The 21,342-nt window shown below is 36.4% G+C and overlaps 1 protein-coding gene across 1 annotated transcript in view; it reads right to left on the bottom strand.

Moving 5' to 3' along the window:
- The window catches only part of LOC128989693 (cadherin-99C-like), a 131,672-nt gene that overhangs the window by 95,491 nt on the left and 14,839 nt on the right, over positions 1–21,342 (bottom strand). The window contains exon 2 of the mRNA XM_054411691.1: positions 6,258–6,296. The gene's annotated coding sequence lies outside the window, so the exon portion shown is untranslated. The remainder of the gene's footprint in view (positions 1–6,257; positions 6,297–21,342) is intronic.

The following is a 21,342-nucleotide window of genomic DNA, read 5'->3' as shown; positions in this document are numbered from 1 at the left end:
TCATGGGTTTATATGTACTTTCTCTTGTTTTTATGAGGTGGTTTTTCTCGGTAACCGACAAAGTATTAGAATGAGGTCATCAAGGCGTTGGTCTGGGGATTACAATGGATGTTGTGTGGATTACTGAGGAGCTTTGGTGTTGAGTTTACGTTACGCCTAACGGGATATAGTAATTATTGTTACATTTAGACACGTTCTGCAGTTTAAACCCTTGTATACACCCTATCTAATTGTTTATCCGTTTAAACCTAGGTTTAAATTTGTTGTTAACTTGGTTAACTTTTCAACAAAATTTTGTATAGTGAAAAATGATTTGGCATAATTTTTTTCCAAGTCTTGCCTAAGTTTTGATCCGAATTGATTCATTTTGTCCTTGTCCCTTACTATGGTCGACCTAAAGATCTTATCATTGCTACGCCAGTCAGAAAGGAGTTATCTCAGTTTACCTAGTTTAAACAGTTAAATACAAAAATATATTTCCTTAAATTAGTCAATGATGTTAATAAGCGAGGGAAGCTCTGATAGGTTCCACATATTGAAGGCTGCAAATCGTTTTTCTTACAATTTCTGACTTTCGAAGATAATCCACTTCTGTTCAAGTAATTGGTTTCTAAATTAAAATTAATTCAAATTTTTCAGATTCAGGTCGCCAGTCCAATTAAGTAACTGTTAATTTCCCAGTGTAAGTATTATTGTCATTTGTCAGCACATAATCTCCAGTCCATTAAGCCACTTTCCCGGTCCTTGTTTAGCAAAGGATGCCGCCTCGAAAGTGCCCAAACCAGAGCAGTAAAGATAATATGATATCTGCCCGCACCCAGGACTAGAAAAGTTGAGTTGACACAGCTGTGGGTTTATTTTCCTCCTCTCTTTTAGAAACCCTGTGTTTAGTACCCTAGAAATATCACAAACAAACTAAATCGATTTTGAGCTTGTGTGGACGGCGATTTGTTGTCGTCTTCAACTATTGGTTCTCTCAAGTATTACTTAAAATTTAGAAGTAGTAACAAAACAATCATCATTCTGAAACACGGCTAACCTTTTTGATTAAAGTTATGGGTATATGTCTGCATAAGAGGTTATTGTGTTTATACAAATCTATCAGCGGTAAAGTGTCTGTTTTAATTCGCTTTAGTAAGTCATTTTTGTAATCATAACTAACAAACTAAGAATTTAATCATATACCGGTACCCTAAAACCGAAATGCTCACCATTTTCATTCGTGTTCAGTTTGAATCACACCAGTTACAATTTAGTAAACAATTTAGTAAATAAAGTTCGAAAAACAAATAATGCGTTAATTTTTTTCCTCTTCTTTTCCCAAGCTGCAATATATAAAGGCAACATAATTTTGTTGTGAACACTCTGGTTCCTTATCTTCCGCTTTAGGGGCGCTTTCGAAAGGCACAAAAAGCAAAGATCGACGACTACGACTTATACACACCCTACAGCAAGTCCCGCGTTTAACACAGTCCGGGTGTTAATTTACCCGCCAAAATACGAGATAGAAAGTCGACTTCGGGACGTGTTTCTAAGTGGAGGCCGTCCCATAAACTGGGACTACAAGGTACCAATTTGTCTGACACTCGACCCCCACTTATCACTACTAATTGATAACTCATGATAGACGAAAAGTTTGGTTTATTTTGTTTTATTCAAGCCCTGTTATTGAGAGGTAACAATTCTACTCCCTATAGTCCCATACAATAATAATTCCCATATAGAATATAGTTTGATGGAATCTAAGTTATGCAATTTAGAATTTCAAGAAAATGTAAGTACGAGTAGAAACTATACTCTGGTTTTAAGCTTTAATTATGTAATTTCAACAATTGTCTGACATATCTTCTTCCTAATTGGGTTTCATGTACAGTATATCAAGACGCCAAATAACTGTTAGTTAACTGTTTATTAAAATAGTTTTTGTGCAGAAACGTACCAGTGTAACTTCCCGCAAGTTCCTCAACTTGTCTCAGTTTATGATCATTTTTCAAATAACTTTATAATAAACATAAAACATATTAGTACATACCACTTAGTGCAGGAAAATAGTGTTGAATTCCAGAATTTTTTTTATCAGGCTGAAAATTGGTGGAAATGTTGTACGTACAGCTGGGAACGTCATACTACATCATGAAAGTATTCTATATCGCATATCTATATCTTGTTATCTATATCTTGTTACATTTTATATCTTGTTATGTCTTAAATCCTTTTCTTATATCTTTTATGTCCTTCATCTTGTTATATCTTAATCTTTTTGTTGTCTATTGTTAATCTATTTATTGATTACTTCAAGTTGGCTTAATTTGTTTCAAAAATGTCTATTTTTAAATTAAGTCATAATGCTTTGTCATATTTATGTATTGGTTTGACCGTTGGTATGAATAAATAAATACAAAAATTCCCAAAAAATCCCACTTGGGCAACATGCCGCCATCTTGGAAAATGGCCGCCATAATGGATTTCCCCCCTTGTGTCACATATTCAAGCATAAAACCACTCCTAAATGTGATGAAAACGTGCAGTTTCTTCAAAATTATTTGTCAGGATGTAATTATAATATTTAGAGCCATTATATATAGCTTTGTATGGAAATTACAAATTTTTATGCTAAGAATTAGACAAAATTAATTGGAGGGTAATACTGGTCTTGCATTCAATATTGATTGACCTATTTTACTCATCGGGGAAAAAACTTCTCTGATTAAATCTTATAGAACAAGTCAAGGCACACAAGAATATGTAATTATATTTGTTTTTGGTCTATAAGTATGCCGTAATGTTGACGCTGGACATGTGATTGGAGCGTACATTTTAGACCGCATCATGGTGGTGACTGTAATAAAATTCTGTAAATGGAATTAAATTACTAATAGTAAATAAGCAGTTGTGTTAGTATTACTTTTATAACTTACTTTCTTTTTATATAAACTCCAAAAAAAACTGAATATATTCTGTTTGACAATTTATAAGTTTGTGAGTTATAAAAACTATTTTCTCTGATGTGACTTTTTCCTCTTTCTGCAAAGTGGAATGGAATCATTTGCATGTCGGTTGTGTTGACTACCCGGTCAGAACTGGACTGGGTTGGTAAATCAGGTACATTAATGTCCCCTTCTTTATTTAGTACTGATGTGGCATTGATACTGTTACCACAACCGTTGGTGCAGTAGATACACAATCGTGAACAAGATTCCATTTTCAGACATCCACAATACCTGTTACATCCAGTCTTACATTCACATCTCGTAAAGTTGAGGAGGTTGTCAGGTAAAGGGGCATTGAAGTAGGAATTGGAGTAAATGTACCTATTTCGTTCTTTTTCAATCCCCACTCTGTAGGTGGAGTGAAACCCCTAGCCATTCTTGAACCTGGTGGTACACTCTAAGGTTGTGCTCTCTAGCAGCTTCAGAAGTCGGTAGAAGTGTTGAAAGGTCAAATTAAAAGTAAAGACGTTTTGATATTACTTTCAGGTACTGTTTGTATCGATTTCTTTTGAGTGAACCCGAAAAAAGCAAAATATATACGTCTAATGACACTTGTAATAATATATTTACACTTATACTGTTGACTTACAAGACGGTAAATACATATAAAAGTTGGTAAGTGGTGATCGATTTCGATTGGACACTCCACACATTCACCTATTGGGTCTGATGATGATTGCTGAACATCATCATAGAACAGTACATTCATAGAACAGTATTAAAAGTATATATTTGGCTTTTTTCAGGTGACAACCGGACGTAGAATGCAGGAAAAGAAGATGCTCGTTGACATTGTCCATACTATTTTGCAGTGCTGTGGATGAAAATATCTTTTGCTAATGAGCTTTTGAAAGTGGAATGAACATCAAGATATTTTTGTCAGGGTCAGTAAGGGGCAATAACAGGACGAATGCCTCAGTGTTCCTTCTAACAATTGCAGAGTTTTTCTTCATTGGCTGGTAGGATGGCTGTTTGGACAATTAGACGGTCTGCATCAGCTTTCGCATGGACCGCTTGTATTCAGTTTCTGTTTGGATGGCTTACTAATTGATCAATGAACCTTGTTTTGTTGGTTGCGTTGACTAAGAATAGATGCTGCTGGGATACCACTTGCACATCAGAACCAACAAGAACTTCGGCATATGTCGCTTTAAACGTTCGCCTAACGTGTTCTACATCCTTCATCGTACTTTCCTGGAATTTGTCGAAAACAACAATGACTTAATTTCCGTAATGTTTTACTATGTATGTCTGGTACGCCTTACAAAAATGTCAGAGAAAATAGCCAGTTTTTGCCATACTACCCTGTGAAGAAGATGCCCACGATGTATCACAAAGTTTGAAACTAGTGGAAGACAATCCCAAGGAGGAAACAATTTCTCCCTTATGGTCCCCGGTCCTTAACGCAGCCTTGTTGGGTTTTCTAATGGTCACATCGTTGAATAATGCTGGTGGTTATGGCGCCAACACGTATTCAAAACATGTCTACAACTGTTAATCATTACGGACAAGACACATGATTTGATAGAAAAGCTTAATGTAATTTTGGCTAATAGGAATAGTATCTCCCCGCACAGCGACCACATTTCCCATGGCTAAATGTAACTGTATCTTGTCTGATCTCTTAAAGGGTTTTAATGTGGAAACATATCCCCTCACTTCTGTATACTGCATGTGAACTCGTTTCATTTACAGCATTCTCTTACAGTTTCCACCACGACGCGGTCTACAAATATAAATGCATTTTCTTGAGCGTCTTGACCTGTTCTAAAATATTAAATTATGCTGGTCAGTTTTTCCCTCGATGAGTAAAAGAGGTCTTAAATCAATTTTGAATGCAAGACTAGTATTACCCATCAATTATTATTTTGTTATTTTTTTGCATAAAAATGTTAAATTACTATACACAATTATTTGCTTGGCTCTAAATATTTGACTTAGATCCCGACAAATAAATTTGAAGAAACTGCACGTTTTTATCACAATTAGGAGTGGTTTTATGCTTGAATATGACACAAGGGGGGAAATCCATTATGGCAGCCATTTTCCAAGATAGCGGCATGTTGCCCAAGTGGGATTTTTTGGGAATTTTAGTATGACGTTCCCAGCTGTATCAACGACATATCCACCAATTTTCAGCCTGATAAATTAAAATTCCACTATTAGGCTAAATTTTACACTTTTTTTAACTGTTTGTTTACTTGAAAGAAGATTTTATAAATGTAGATAAAATGATTAGATTTATGCGAATCTACGAAGATACCTAGGTAATTATTATATCGTTAGAAAATCAGAAGAGAAATCTTGCTAGTTGATGCTTAAAAATATAGAAGGTATAATGTTAGAGGACTTGTGCAATGTTGCAAATTGAGCTACAAAACTTGTAGGCGTTTGTCTTTTTAATCAACGCATTTGGCCCTTTCATTTTGACCATTCAGCCGTTTGATAATGATCGATAGACCTTTAAGGAGAGCTCAGCTGCTCAAATTGAGCTCTTAGCCACTCCCACGGAGAGTGTGGGCGACGTAGATATCTTTACGGCACTTGTTGGCACCGACTTTCCCCCTTCTTTTATGACTCTATCCACACACTTACAGAGGTAATCGATCAGTTAACGATCACAAGTGCTGTTGGAGAATAGAATCAAGTCTTCACGGATGATTAGAATATGTTTATGTGCACTATCGTCTTATTTGTGACTGTTAAAGATGAGTTTGGAAAGTTGTGTTTGACGATAAACGATTTGGTGAGATCTTATATCAATGAAGAGAAGAAGAGAAGGGTTAAATAGTTGAACCTGATTATCAAATCATTATGATGGATGAATACAATATATTTATGTGCACTTTCGTCTCATTTGTGTCTAAGATTAAGAGAGAAGATGTACGAAAATTGGCTTCATCTATAAACAATCGAGTACGATCCTCCATCTAAGAAGTGATGAAGAGAAAGAGTTTAACGTCAAGAGTCTGATTTATTTGTTGCTTATGAGTTTCACTACACATCAAAAATGTAATAGTTCAAAAAGTGAGTATGAACTCGTTCGTTGCATTTCAAAATAAATTATGCTAAAACTATTAAGAACATTTATTGCAAGACTTTCCTACATCATACAAGTATACCAATTCAATAGCGCTTTTTGTTCTCATATAAGCATAAGATCAAATGAAAGAACTAACTCCCCAAAAAACAACATGTTTGTCAGCTGGACTATTTGATATTTGACACTTGTGTATGTAATACTACATGACGAAGAATTAGACTTACCATTAGAAAATTGAGATGGGTCTCATGGCACAATCGAATCTGTAACAAAACATACAGCAATACAGTTTACAGCTCAAAGTTTTAGTAACAAAATGTTACTACAATGTTACACCAATGATATGTGCAAACATGTTAAACCCCTGTACACTATAAATATTATTATAAACAAGAACAACTTTTACGATAACAGTTTATGTTATGTTAAAAGTGCCTCAAATTTTAGTCTTTTTGGAATGTTTCGCTACTTGTGAATTAATTACCTTCGACACCTTATGATGCAGAATGGTATTTTGGGTAGTCTGTATCATAGTAGGTTTAGCATGACCATAGCATGACTTAAAGTTTGTTATAGTCTTACTCTATCCATTCTTTTACACGAAAATAAGCTAAGCTATTAGTTACTATGTTATCACGGCTGAAATAAATCCGTGTTATAATACGTGTTTACCACACAGAGTTGTTGACTCCACAGCCAGGAGTCGTAACTTAGCAGCTTTCACTTCGGTTTATTTATAGATAATGAGGAAACTCGGTGGACATTAGGGACCGTTATTTTGACAGGGCTAATTTAAACTATAGGATTAGTACACACGTAGGCGTGTTTAACACATTAGATGTTGCAAATTGTTATTAGATGATTTTAACTTTTTAAATTTAAACCTAAACAGCCGTTAAACACTCACAGGACCATTACCCGTGTTGTTATGAGTATAAATATGCTCTTATGAAAGTAAACAATGCTGTTATGTGAAACTTTTCAATTCCAAAAACTGAACTGAAACACGGCTACTACAAAAAACGAAAACGGTCGTAGGTAAAGTATATCTTACCATTTGCAATTGCAATGTTGCATGTCATAAAATAATCATAACCTATCGTTACACGATTGTAACATATTGTAACAGCGTTGTAACATATAGTAACACGATTGTATGGTAACACCGTCCCTGTAGAGTGTAGACGGCTGCGGTCGGGGAGCCACGCGCGGCTCAGACCCAAGGATTGTCTTTCAACTGGTTTTTATAGGTTTCTCGAGATGAGTCTCACGAGTGTCGTTGTATCTCCTCACTTGTGGTCGACTTTGTATTCGATATACTTTGAATAATGTAATGTAGTGATTCGTCAGATATAGTGATAGTACAGTGAGAATTTAGGATACCTTTGGCTAGTATGAGGATTCCCAAAGGCGTTATATTTCAGTCACACATCAAAACTGTAAACAGGTTTGACCTTACATGAGTTTGATTTAAGTGGTTGTAGTCTGAACTTGTAAAGTATCTAAAGTCTTCATTGATTATAATGTACCAAAGCAGATCATAAGTAACTTATTCTCTCTGTAAATAATGGTGGTCTTAGTTTCAAAGGTACAAAAGTATGTACCGCACACATCCTAAATCTCACTTATATGTCAATGCTGCTTAGAAATGGTATATCTTAAGTGCGTTTGCTGATCACTCGATTCGTATGTAACACCTAATGTTATTTATAGTTATTGTTTGGAATAAGCCAAACAACCATTATTATGGAAACTATAGTAAATTATTCGAGCTGCCTATAAAGTTCGACAAGTCCCCATCAAGTCCCACGCTGTCGCCGACACCAGGGTCCGCAGCACACACTATATCCGGTACAGAGTGGCGTGGCCCGTGTGTAAAGTGGATACTATACTGCGATAGTTTTATCTCGTCGTGAGTGTGTGTGGTCCATTCACTTGCTGGTGGTCACATGAGAACCACACACTAAGTATAATTAGATAATGTAGCATTGAATAATTATTACCTACTGAAAAAGGTGACCTTGTGTATTACATGCATTATCGACCCATTTCTATATTTCCAAATTTCTCAAACAGTAAAGAAAAATCTATTACACTAGGGTATCTCAATAGAAGCAAGATTGACTGCTATGGGAATGTAGTTACGGTTGCATTTAGAACGGCTAATAAATATGGAAGCAGTCAGAGATCGTTTCCAATAATGCTGATCTCCTGCTGAAGTTCAACACAGTTACTCCATCGCTCCCGCAATGCAAAGGAATGCCGCTAGATCGACGATGTTGTTATTTTCTCCGATTTACATACAGTATCGCAATCGACCTCCTTTTAAGGGGACTTCTGGAAAGTCTCCGTGACAAATTTATTATTCTGCTAAATAAGGGATAAATATGATTCCTCCATCGTACAAACGTTAGATATGTATTTAAATGCAGCGATGGTTTCAGTTGTGACATGTTTGCTGCTTTAACTTTCTGGACTTGAAATATTATACGTGCTTTCTAGTTGTTCTTTAATTTTTTTTTTACAAATCATGACGAACTTTCCAATGAAAAGTGTGATTATAACAAATATATTTTCATGTATTTTTTTTATAAATGTGTGTGTATAGTAATGCAATAAATCATTGTATATATAATAATAACTTATTTGTGAATTTATTTAATCGCAGTTTCCTTAGTAGTCACTCTGTGCTACTATTACAATGTTATGCATGTGTTTATTATCGTCCCATTAGACCTTCGTATTCTATTTAATGAAGAATGTATTAAAAAACAACTTTCTCAAACAAAAAGGTACAAGGTAAATATTCACGATTGGTACATTCACATCACTAGAAACTGTTTTCTGCCCTAAACAGTTTCTAGTTTGTATAACAGTGGATCTAAAGTTAAAATAAATTGTTCTGCACATATAGGGACAAACTAAAAATTGTGGTATGTCCTGTATTTATTCGCAAACTATCCTCAGATTTTATGGAAAGACGACGAACGCGTGGCTCGCATCAAACCAGTAACCCAATATCAACACAGGTTCACAACATTGGCAACAGATGGGAAAGGTAGGTCGTCAGCAACCTTCTCTCTTACGAAGCCAGGTGGTATACGGCGCATTGGGCCAAAAACTGTACTTCCGAAAATTATAAACTTGCAGCAAATGTGCTACCTACCACCAACGTCATTTCTTCTGCAAAGCAGCTGGTATATACCTCTCAAAAACTTTACTCCTTTTGATACACTTTTACATTAAATTTATGGTACTTCAGTATTAAACGGAGGCCACATTTTGTCAGCGCGCTGCGGCGGTTATGTTAGGTTGGGTTATCATAATAGAAAGTATCGTTCGATTCATAACGAAGCGAGGAAAGTCCTACACACATAACATTTACGATAACCCAACCTAACATAACCGCCGCAGCGCGCTGACAAAATGTGGCCTCCGTTTAATACTGAAGTACCAAATTTATTTCAGACAATGGTGAAGCATTTTCATACCGACCAACCCAATGCAGTTATCCGACAATTTTACAGCGTCCTATTATGCGATGGATTACCCGAGTTAAATATCTTCAAATTGTTTTTTTTTTCAAATCATTTTACGTAATTGAACCCAAAGCGTGTCGTTAAAAATACTTAAAACTTTCAGTCCACGACGTTTAAGTAGATGCGCGTTTGGCGATTGCGTGCTCCAGATGATGTTTCTCTACTCGAGATGTAGATGCAGAAACCCAATACAGAAGGTAAGCTCGCGTTGGTCCATGTTGGTAACCTAACCGCTGTAGAACGTGATCAAAGACCAGTCACCCACTGACTACGGCGACAAATCAATTAATAATCCATACATAATTCATGAGTCGGCAGCAACCCACCGCATCTTCGTGTCCGGAATGGAACCTAGCTGGTGATAATATTACAACATACTCTTAGGGTTACTTCGTTTGTGTTCTCTTTTTAGAGTTGTAGATTTTTACAATTGATTCCAGCCGATGGACATATCTAGTTTATCAGGCTTGATTTGGTGAGGAAGGGCTGAAAGAGCAACCCATACCTAAAAAGTCACCTATATAGAGAGTCATACATCATCATGGTCAAACGGTGTATTAGATGTATATGTGTTTAAACGTGAGTAAAAAACTGTAATTTTAAGGTTACACAAGAAATTTGTGTTTTCTCATCATGTACATGGATACAATTCGAAGATAAAGATTTCAATCATATGAATTCTCGCGAGGACATTTCCTCATAGATTATACGGTAAACATTTCCAACACGTTATTACTCACTTTCACATCTCTAATAAAGCAATTTTTACAAAGTGGTGGATATTTACCATTTAGAGGAAATCGCCAAGAGCCAAACACTTACGACTGGCCGTTCCTAGCAAACCGGTAGGACTTCTTCATCAAACCTCGGAGGAATATTGGGTTTTTAGTGACCACTCGTATACTCCTCCCAAACACCTCTTTGGAATTCAGTGTTATACAATTCACTAGCTATCCAACCCAAAATTGTTTTGATAGTGGAATAGTTTTTAGAAAACTCACTAACATTTGCCTAAAACACCTATGGAACACAGTAATCTAGTTTACTAACTGCTCAAAAGCACTAAATCTCTTGACTGGTTGCAAAAATTCTTAAGCCAATTTGTTTTGTCCGTGATGTGGTAGTATCAATTTTTGAGAGTTTAACTGTGAATGTGAACAGTCCAGGTTCAGGTTTTATAATATTTTTTAACAAACTTATCAACATAATACTGTAAAACTCATGCCCATTGCATGAAAGAAAGTTCCACGAGGTATTAGGTTCGTCACTGAAGCATTTCATTTGATTTCAAACTAAACTCAAGTTAAAAAATCAATCTTTTCATCACTCTGTATTCGAGAATAATTTCCATACACCAAAGAAATTATGATCAGCTGACTTTTCCTGACATTAACATTACTTTCGCTACACAAACAATACTTTGCCTGACATCAACAAAGTTACAACTGAAGTTCCCGGTTAGCTCAAAAGGAGTGATGAAGTAGTTTTTTCATCGTGATAAAAAGTATATGAAAATCCCATTTCGGTGCTCGATAGAGTATCCCATGCTCGTCAGTAGTGTAAATTGATACAGTTTCGTAAGAGTTAACCTTCTTTAATTAGGATAAAACGTATTATTTATACTCTTAAAATCTCTTTGAATAGATTTTGAGAACACCACTGGCTGTATACTGCACAAAACAAATTCAAAACACTAACAGGCTGTGTATAGTTTATCTAAATACTATATTGATATATTTTTTTCATATCTTTTTCTGTAACTTCACCAAAATGTCCCCTTTTACAATCTACTCTCCCTTTTCAGCATGTATTGTTGCAGTCAGCTGGCTCCTCGTTCCACCTGTGAGACCGAATGTTCGACAGCCGAACTGTAATGTAATGCATACCCGGACAATTCATTGTAATAGAGGAGGCGGACCACAGAATGAATTACATGTAATAACTACGTGGCCCGCGTAACAATAGGGTGTCCGACGATATATAAAAAGTGCGCATATAATTGCAGCCAGGGAAAATATCCGCACGTAGAGAATTAAAGATGAAAAGGTGGATCACGCTTTGGGCCCAACTGCGACTGTAGTTCTACACTATGATCTGGTCCTATGTCGAACTCAAAAGAAGTACATTCTACAGAAGAAATTCCAATAGATAAAAATTAGAGTGGAAATTGTCTAGAAATATTTACGTTCAGGAAATGCATACGTCCATAGACATTAGAAGGGCCGTACATGGGAGAGTTCCAATAGAAATGAAGTTCTGCTACCCCGAGTTACCCAACTTATTTGGTTTTCTAGATAAAGGATGAACTTACAAATAAACAAGGTGTCTAAACAAACCATTGAGTTGAGGAGCGAATACTTAAAGGCACAGGTGATTAGCGATGTTTTCACCAGAGAACCGACTACTCTTGGACTCTGCCTGTCAAATTTTGAGGTGTATCATCAACATTCGGATAGTCCAATATCATCCCAAGTGAATCAACCAATTCATTATGAAGCTAGAAAATAATTATTTTATAATATTCCCTATCAGTATGACTCTGACTTTTTTGGTATAACCTTGGACCAACTTAAGTTTTTCACCTCCAGACGAATCTCCAGAGCAGTACTCGACGCAAGCAAAGGAAACATTTCAATGGGATTTCTCGAAGAGTCGTGCAGTGCACACTCTGTTGCATTGAACCACCAGACAAAAGTAAAGGTAAATACTTTTATTTATGTCGCAGCAGAGAAAGTAGTGTCCGTGTCGCAACGTCTGTCGCACACATAACCAACAGGTGCTGGAGTGTCGTGTCTTTGCCGCGCCGACGCCGACGCCCGTACAACTGGCATTTAGCTTGTTTGATGAATGGAGCTAGAGCTTGCAGACTTGTGAGGTAGAATCTGTCAAGCATCTTGGAATTATGGACCTGTATGGAGCATATGTCTTTCAAAATTTGAATGTTCGCCTCGTACCAAAAGGATTAGGATCATGTTGAGCGAAATTTGAAATTGATGCAAATTTTCAACTTTTTATTAAGTCTTACACTCATCTTCAATAAAATTGAAATCTGGATTGTTTGAAATAGTTTCCAGACGTATGAGTTTTGTCGTTTCATCTATAATTGTTTCTGGTGGCTCTAAAGTGAAAAGCTGAATGGTCTCGAACTTAAGTCATGATCACGCAGTTTTTCTCATTCAACAAAATTTGCTAAGAGGTTCTAGTAAAAAACGTCAATCCAGCAATATCCCTTGTAGGAAATTAATTTGTAACCCAAATTTGCTTATAAATCATCAATAAAATTTTGATGTTTGTATTGAGTCGTAGATCATATTCAGGACTATATTAGTGACGACTTTTAGTGGTTGGCGGGTTCAAAATGTTTTATAGGAGACATTTGTAACGAATTTAAAATGCGTGTTATATTTAGTACCTTAAAATTTTACATAGGAAATTTAAACAGCAGTTAGTTTCAATAAATGTACGAAAAATCCAATGAAGCTTGAAAAGTGCCTCTCATTACTGTTTATAGTAATGGCCTCAGAGCCAAAGAGTGATCTTGTCCTAGACATTTGAAAGGGATGTGGCTGTATGAAGTCTTTCTTTGACTCTTGGTTTGAGTCCAGAGATATATTCACCAAGCTGCTTTGCCGAACAATCTTCTTGGTTCCTCCTCGTGGGTTCCATTCATCCTGATTGGATACTCATCAGCCGTTTTCAACCAAACGTTTAAAACAGAAGGGACGTCTGTTTCATTCTTAAAACAATCATAGATAGCAATTGTTCACGATCGGCAAAAGTCAATTGAAACTCCGCAACAAAGAACTAATTGTGTCGCTTCCTGAGATGCAAATCCAGTAGTGGTAGGTACAGGTGCTGAAGTAGATGTATGGGTTACATGCGCGGGTTGTAGGTCCTCGCCCCACGCTCAGCCTACGGCCAGTGGCCTTCAGCCGGCCTACGTCACTCTGCTGCTGACGTGATGACCACACTTCCTCTGGACATAAGTCTTCTACCGCTAGAGTTACGCTGACAGCTGTAGGAGACTACACATTGAGCTACCGTTGTGCGGATCCCCTACGAAGGAAGATTCTAAGGAATACCTGTGCGGTTGTTGTGAAGACATAACTGTATTTGGTAACAAAGTTGTATGGAATATGCGAGATTTCTAATGCACATAAAGCTTTTGTCCTGTATATAAAAATGTCTTTCCTAATTTCATTACCTTCCATGTAGGGGGGTAGTGACTGACATAAAAGGTACGAATTTAGACCAGGCGTTCAAATGGAGTGTTGGATATATTGTATGGAAGATTATTGTTTGAGAGCTATAATCATTGACTATATAACACTAATCCTTACTCCCAAGTACTTGAATTTTCTATAGACAGTTTCCACTTCTTAATCAATCTCCACATTCAATTGATGTTGTATTACCTTCAATGCTGATGATGATATCTTATTACAGTATTATTATATTTCGATAGTTCGATTCCACGACAATTTTACTTACGAACGAGTCAAAGCCGAGAATGCACAGAAAATTAAACTTAGGAAAATGATTTTCGGGACATCTGATATTTAAATTTAAGTTCTTGTGCGTGACATTAGAATCGTTTACAAAATAAAATTTAACGAAGCATACACAATTCTAAAAAAATATTACTTGTCATATCGAAACCAGCAACCCATTTGTTTCTTGTGTAACTCATACTATAACGCGAAATAAATTCCTTTAGTTCTTGAAATAACTTGCAATTTTCAGGAATACGGCCAAAAAGTTTTAATCGTTGGAGACTACTAATTTTCCTTGCAATATGGTGAAAAACATTTCCACCATTCAAATTGTAAATACATGAAACTGGTTTAATTTATTTTATACCTTATCCTTTCCTGCGTCGTTTTTACGATTACGACACCATTCACTCACAAGATGAAATAAAAGCAAGGTCAGTTTAGGATATCAGCTTGATGTCACCAAAGTAGTTGGACATTTGCCGATCTTTCCACCTCCAAGGCCTTGGGTATGGTGGATATAAACTGATGCACACTTGTCCTTAAAAGAGGAGATTTGGCACGAAGTACGACCCTCACTTTCCCTAGGAACCAAATCCATAACTACGGTCATTTTGTATTTAGAATTCCGAGGTCTCCACGCAGTATACTTCTGATCCACGAATCTTCGAATGACAAGTTGGTAATGACAGCGGAACTGTTTTCTAAATACAAGGCCTTCGGAGGCACGATTGGTACCTGGTACCTAGTAAGGTGTTAATGCTGTGTACGTTACCATAGCAACATGCGTAGTAGGAAGCGACATTGGAGCAATAGAGTACACCCAGTACACCATGTAGCCAACATGTGTGGGTAGAGGACCTACCTTCACTGTATTAGCAATGTAAAAGTATTTTTATATTTGTAAAAACGAATATTGTAATAGTTCAATTCCTATTTATAATTAGAAATAGGTAACGGTATACCAATTAGAAAAAGTTCTGCAGATGTTCACTTAATGTATTAAGACGTTGACACACTGTACGACCCGAATGAGAGTATAGAATGGAGTGAAATTCTTTACTTATGATATTATCTTAAGTTCAGCTATTTTTATGCAGAACTATTTATTAAAAAGCCCAATGATGCACTAAAACCACTTCAACCCAGCTTTTCCAATTATTGGAGGATTGGTGTAGTCAATTTGAGGAAATAACAATTGTAATGTTTCACTTAAAACATTTTGTATTTTACACTATTTCTCTGTTTTATTTATATTTTCATCCTTGAAGCTACAGTAATAAATAATGTATAGTATGTTGCGTAAGAAAAACCATTTACACAGAATATATAGCGGATGCCCATTTACATCTATATGCAAGCACTGCAAGTATGTTGATTATGTTTAAATGGATGTTAAACGCTACCTTTGACATTTGTCTAGGATCATCAATATTCTTACTTGAAGCTGACAAGGAGTGCGTTTGTATTCTTTATAATGGCGGCTGTTCACCAAGTACAATAAGTCGTCATCTTAACATTGTTAGAGCAAGTCTCGATCACATATAAAACTCTACCTAACGTATACCACTAAAGAAATCTACCGTCTTTTTTTACAATATTTCACACATGAAAATATTCTGGGTATTGATGATGAACTGGATGTTATAACCTATACTATACTAAAGCTATATTTACGTGCGTCAGGAAAACTATGGGTGTCTAAAAGTAGTAGCATAAACACAAAAATATAAAAGCGTAAACAGGTAAAATTTTCAAGATGAGGTAATAGAAAAACAATTTTGTGTTTGGTAGTTTAAAGGTTCATCTGACTGTTTCCCCAAAATACAGTATAAAATCGAATGTATATTATTATTTGCAATTTATTAATCACTAATATTAAAATAAAAGAATTGCTGGTAATAACACGCTCGTGCAACATCGGAGACAGAATTTTCTATCATTTTAACACTTTTAATAGTATTTAAGGACTTGTGTTATGCTGCAAACTATAAGTTATGCATATGAGGAGATTATTTCCTCCTGAAGAACAAATTCAATCTGGTTCCGAAACGTGCTATTACATACAGTGATAACAGCTCCCCTAACTGACCATACCTATTCAACCCTGTCTACAGCTATTTCCGTGACCTTGAGCCAGTTAGAGCGTCCGTGCGGTTCCGTGCGGTTCCGTGCGATGGTTACATTCAATTACCGCATTATTGCGCGGTCGCCGCAGTCACGAGCGCCGCTGATCAGGATCAACACCTTGGTCCAATTAATGCACGATAGCCTCATGCTCATGCTCATGCTCATGCTGAAGCTCATGCTCATGCATGCGTCGTGAGCCACGAGCCATCCATCTGCATGAGTAACGTGGTAATGTGTTACTTGCAAATGTGTTACTCAACTGACGCTTTAAATGTCCATATAGATCGAGCTAAAAGGTTATTTAACTTTGAGTAACACTATTGGCTTTGGATATTGTGAGTATACTTCTCATCCAATATTATGCACATTTGCAGCCTGATTTGAGGAGAGTTTCTATTCCGGTAACGTTTGTATTTTTTTGGTTACCTTTAGTTTGTGATAACAGATGAATATTATTGGTATGAAAATAGATCTTTTTTAAGGCTTGAATCACATTCACAAGAACAAGAAATAAAAGACTAAAATACTTTAAATTCATGCCAATCGTTATATTAACGAAGTTGACTTGAATAAAGATTGTTAAAAGCAATAACAATACCAACAAGTTATGTTCTCAATATTATAGTATAGTTTGAAATATTCTAACCACTGTTTGGTCCAGCGCAGCATCCAACCCGCCGCTACTCAGGACCGGGCGCCATGGTCATTTGTTTTTTTCATCCCCCTTCCACAAAAATAATTATACCCTCCAGACCCTCTCCTAGAGCTAGACCCTCCGCGCGACGGATGCCTCTAAAATTTAAGCGTAATGGTGGGTTCCGTCAAATATTATCTTGAGAAATCTCCGGTTTTGTTTTACTCCATCATAAACTGGTCATTGCATGTCTGGATCTAGGGCTGAGATGAGGAACTTAGTGTTTAGGAGGAGATTTTATCATTGAACCATTTAATTTGAGCGTTGAACGATGAATTCATTTACTTTGCTGTCACTTACGATACGTCATCCATAGCTTTATTGTAAATCGAGAGTGTACACCAATCAAACATAGTCTTAGCGTCTAATATAGTTAATACTTTGTCATCTAAATGTGCTCAAATATTGAAGTCTTAAGGTTTTGATGGAAATTTCTTGGTACCGAGCTTTAGCACCATATATGAAAAGTATACTCGTCTGAACTTAAACACGAATCTGCACCCTCATTCAAGCATTCATCATTCAACCTTTTAGTCCTTTAGAAAGCACACTTTGCTAACCTAATGAAACGTGTATCAAGAATCTACCCTGTTATGTTCGAACCAGGGACTTTCAGATTCAGATATGAAGGTGAACACTGCAACCCCTTTGGTACTTGGACAATCAATTAGTGCTTATTATCTGTAAGGTTCACAATAAGGATATACATTACAGTGTCGTAGAACGCTAGACTTCCACAGTCATAGAGGACAACAATTTGTGTCCGAGAGTCCCACAGTCCTACTGACCAACTAGAGTCCCGCACACAGCGCCTAAGGACACTTCCTATCTAGGCTAATGAACTATCCTAGCAACCCAGCAATTGCAATTTGGTTTCCGGCACTTGCCGCCGAGACTCCGGTAATAAGGGAAAGTCAGAAGTAATTATTCGGACAATACACCATTGTGGGTGACATTGTCACTGAGACTCCCTGAGGTGGTGGTTTTCACCAGCTGTTTATAATTTAGTCGGTAATTGAATTCGGAACTGTTGTATTCGAGAATTCACAACAGTATGGACAATACACCTCTATTGTTTTCATTTGGGAAAATACAATAGAACCGTGTGGATTTTGGGGAGTTGAAAAAAGTAATAGTAAAAAAGTAACGGTATTTCCCATATCTAGAAATTATGTAGACTAAATTCCCGAGATATGTTGTAAAAAATCAAAATTTAGCCCAGAGGATTTTTGTCTAGAACATTGTCATGCTTTACAAAGATATAAAATTGCACATCAGCCGGTGAACCTGGAATCGATTCCAAGTCTAGTTGATAATACCAATAAATTGTATTATGCTACCAATCTTCATCTATACTAAATATAATGGTTTGGACTAATCTTCGAAAAATATGACAAAATAAACACTATACTCGTAGCATAATCAAAGGTGTGGTATTATTTAAAACTAAGATCGGGTTAGCAATATGTAAATGATTTATGAGATCGAAAAATTCAAGACAGAAATTAGGAGAAGGAGGAAACAGGCCTTGGCGTAGGCGTGCATGCAAATTAAACAATCCGCTCACTTATTATCAAGTGTAAATCATCTAGCCTTTCTCCTCCCTCGGTAATTAAATTGTAAATTCCGCTTGTAAATAAAACATATTATAGAATACAGAAAGTTTGAACCTGTTATTTCAGGCGGTTACATTTGAAACTTAACTGGTTGTGGGACAACTATCTTTTAAATTCAAGTGTTTTGAGTTTATATGTCGGATGTATAAAAGGGACTATCATTTTATACTCGAATAACAACATTCATGTGCACTATACGATTGCTAAAATGACTTATGAACATGGATAAGTTATGATTAAATGTTTACTACATTCGATATTTTAATGATTCGTACCGATATACGGAATATAAATTATGTTAGCTTACCATACCCAATTCAATTATGGTAAGTTATCCACAGAATAGAAATTTGACAGATGCCTAACTTGAACTTTACTTGCCAATCATTACCCCAGAAAAAATCTATAAAATAACCTATTAAGTTGAAGAGTTGGCAAACAAGAGAGGGGTTCATTCTCCGCCTGAGAGAATACAAATAGTTGCAAAGTTTTATTTTTGATTATTCGGCAAATAATATGCTTGGTTTTGCACATACAGTATTGTGAAATACACAATACCAAATTGTTCTTCAGACATCGTTGGAAAAATTACCTCACAAAACAGTGAACGATTCACAGCCTCATCATTTAGAGTGTTAAAAACCAATCCATCCACAGAATCATTTGTTTTCCACCATGGAATGCACTGAACTTGTGACACTATATATAGGTGAACGGTGTACAATAACGGTTCCAAGGCACTGCGGCATTGATATATAGCAGCTAGGGTTCCAAGGCGTGCAGCCAATGATTCACGAGTCGTTATAATTGGCAGACCGCTGAGATCTGTATTAGTTTAGCTGAACCGTTCTCACACAAGTCCTACGAGTAACAACTTATCTGGAAATTAACGTGCTTTGCAGTTTCGCCTGATAAGTTTAAAAATGTGTACACAGTAGATGATTGTGTTTTATAATCATTCTGTCAGACCTTTTCTACCAATTATATTTGGAATGTGACAGAAAACAGTGTGTAACATTTACTAAAGTTGCCAGAAAAATATGTGTTTTTCTATAAAAAAGAACAAATAACATAATGACGACTTCAACTTTAAGAACAGTTTGTGAACGGTTATATACCTATCATTAGATACGTAATTGAGAAAGGGATGCAACTGGGGGGTAATTTAACTCGAACATGACCAAAATAAGTGTAGAAAAGTGGCATTTTTACGTACCTTTGATAACCGACCCTCACTTGATTCTTTAGCCAGACAGTTAAAATCCTATAAGGGATCAAATCTTTGTTGATAAGTGTAGTCAGTGCAACATAGAATCGTTTCAGTGGTAAACCACCCACCTCAAACTCGTATGTAAACTATTGTTACCATCATGTCTAGGCATATGTGATAACCAAAATGAGAACCACGAACGTTTTTTACCTAAACTAAAGACATGCAATCACAAAATAATTTTAAAAAGTCTTTCACCTTAATTACATTGTAGTTAGATACGTAACGGTCTGGTGACGTTAGTGACGCGGTTATTGCCCCAGTAGAGTCAGTGTTACCGACTCACTCACCGTAACGCCCAATCTGTTTGTGTCACTGACATTCAACTTGGAACATCCGCCATCCAAACCATCAAACCGTCACTGACTGCCCTTCTGGTTTCACTTTCTCACAAAGAATGAGCGCTGTTATGCCATGGACGTCATGAGTTCCTTCTGGTAGCTCCTGGGGTTTAAGGTTACTTGTATGCTGGTTTATCATGTTTTTGTACTGGGTATTGGAATATATATGGGCTGCTCATAGCAAGTTGGTGTTACAAAGATGATGTACTTGAATGAGACACACGATAGGTGAGATGGAACTTTTTCATTATTGTTTAAGGGTCACAGCATAAGGTTGGAATAGCTTTCTTTTAATCACACCCCGGCTACTATTAATTTTTAAAGTGCTAATATCTATGTAATTATGAAATTTTAGTTTGCAGCTTACTAATAAACTCCCCTCCACTATAACTTAGTCACATTATTATCCTAGAGTTAATCTATCTCCAATAGTGTTTTGCAACAGTGCTAAGCCCCGATCTATCTCTTGCTTAGCACAAGAACTTCACCACATTACACATCATTCACATTTAGCTCAATAACTATCTCCAGTATTTAGTCTAATATTTACCTGCAGAAATTATATAATTCTTTACACATAGCCTATCACAATATCCACCTATCAATCACAATTGCCAACACAACAGAGTGTTCCACGTATGTTTACACCACTACGCAGGTATGTCCGACTAGGTGGTCTGGACGCTTCCGATGGTCAAACAGTTTTTGTACGCATTAAACCAGTCGCTTACGTGATGGAACTGAGGTCCCTTTAATGAGATATCCGCCGCTCCTAGCCCGATCAGGTTTGTGTTTATTAAGTAGTCATATTTAGACACGCGCTTGTAGTTGCATGTAGCACAATGTTGTGTTGAGAGAGCTGGGTTTCTTTGATGTGCCGCTTTGTAGAGCGTCGCCTTTACGTTGTAATCTCAAACGACAATTGTTTCTTGTCGAGGAACAAGCTATTCACGTAATGTGTAAGCCACGCTCTCATTTGGTGTAGGCCTACTTAGGACTTCTAACCTATGGTAAGTATGTTTTTCTTTTAATCATTTCATGGGATTGAGAAATTGTAGAAAAATCTCCCCTTAAAATATGTAACTTAAAAGTGGTTAACTGGGAAGAAGTTTTTTTACTACTATTGAATCAAACGCGTGTAAACCTAGTGTTTTTGGATCAGTAATTTCAATAAATAAGCAAAAATAAATCAGGTTTGACAAAATTCCTGTGAATCGTAAAAGACG

The sequence above is a fragment of the Macrosteles quadrilineatus genome, unplaced genomic scaffold (genome assembly GCF_028750875.1).
Source record: "Macrosteles quadrilineatus isolate MER2022 unplaced genomic scaffold, UCM_ALF_1.0 Scaffold_3__2_contigs__length_128488019, whole genome shotgun sequence".
Classification (NCBI taxonomy): domain Eukaryota; kingdom Metazoa; phylum Arthropoda; class Insecta; order Hemiptera; family Cicadellidae; genus Macrosteles; species Macrosteles quadrilineatus.
The sequence above is the reverse complement of the archived record's forward strand: the minus strand, read 5'-3'. Positions and strand labels throughout refer to the sequence as shown.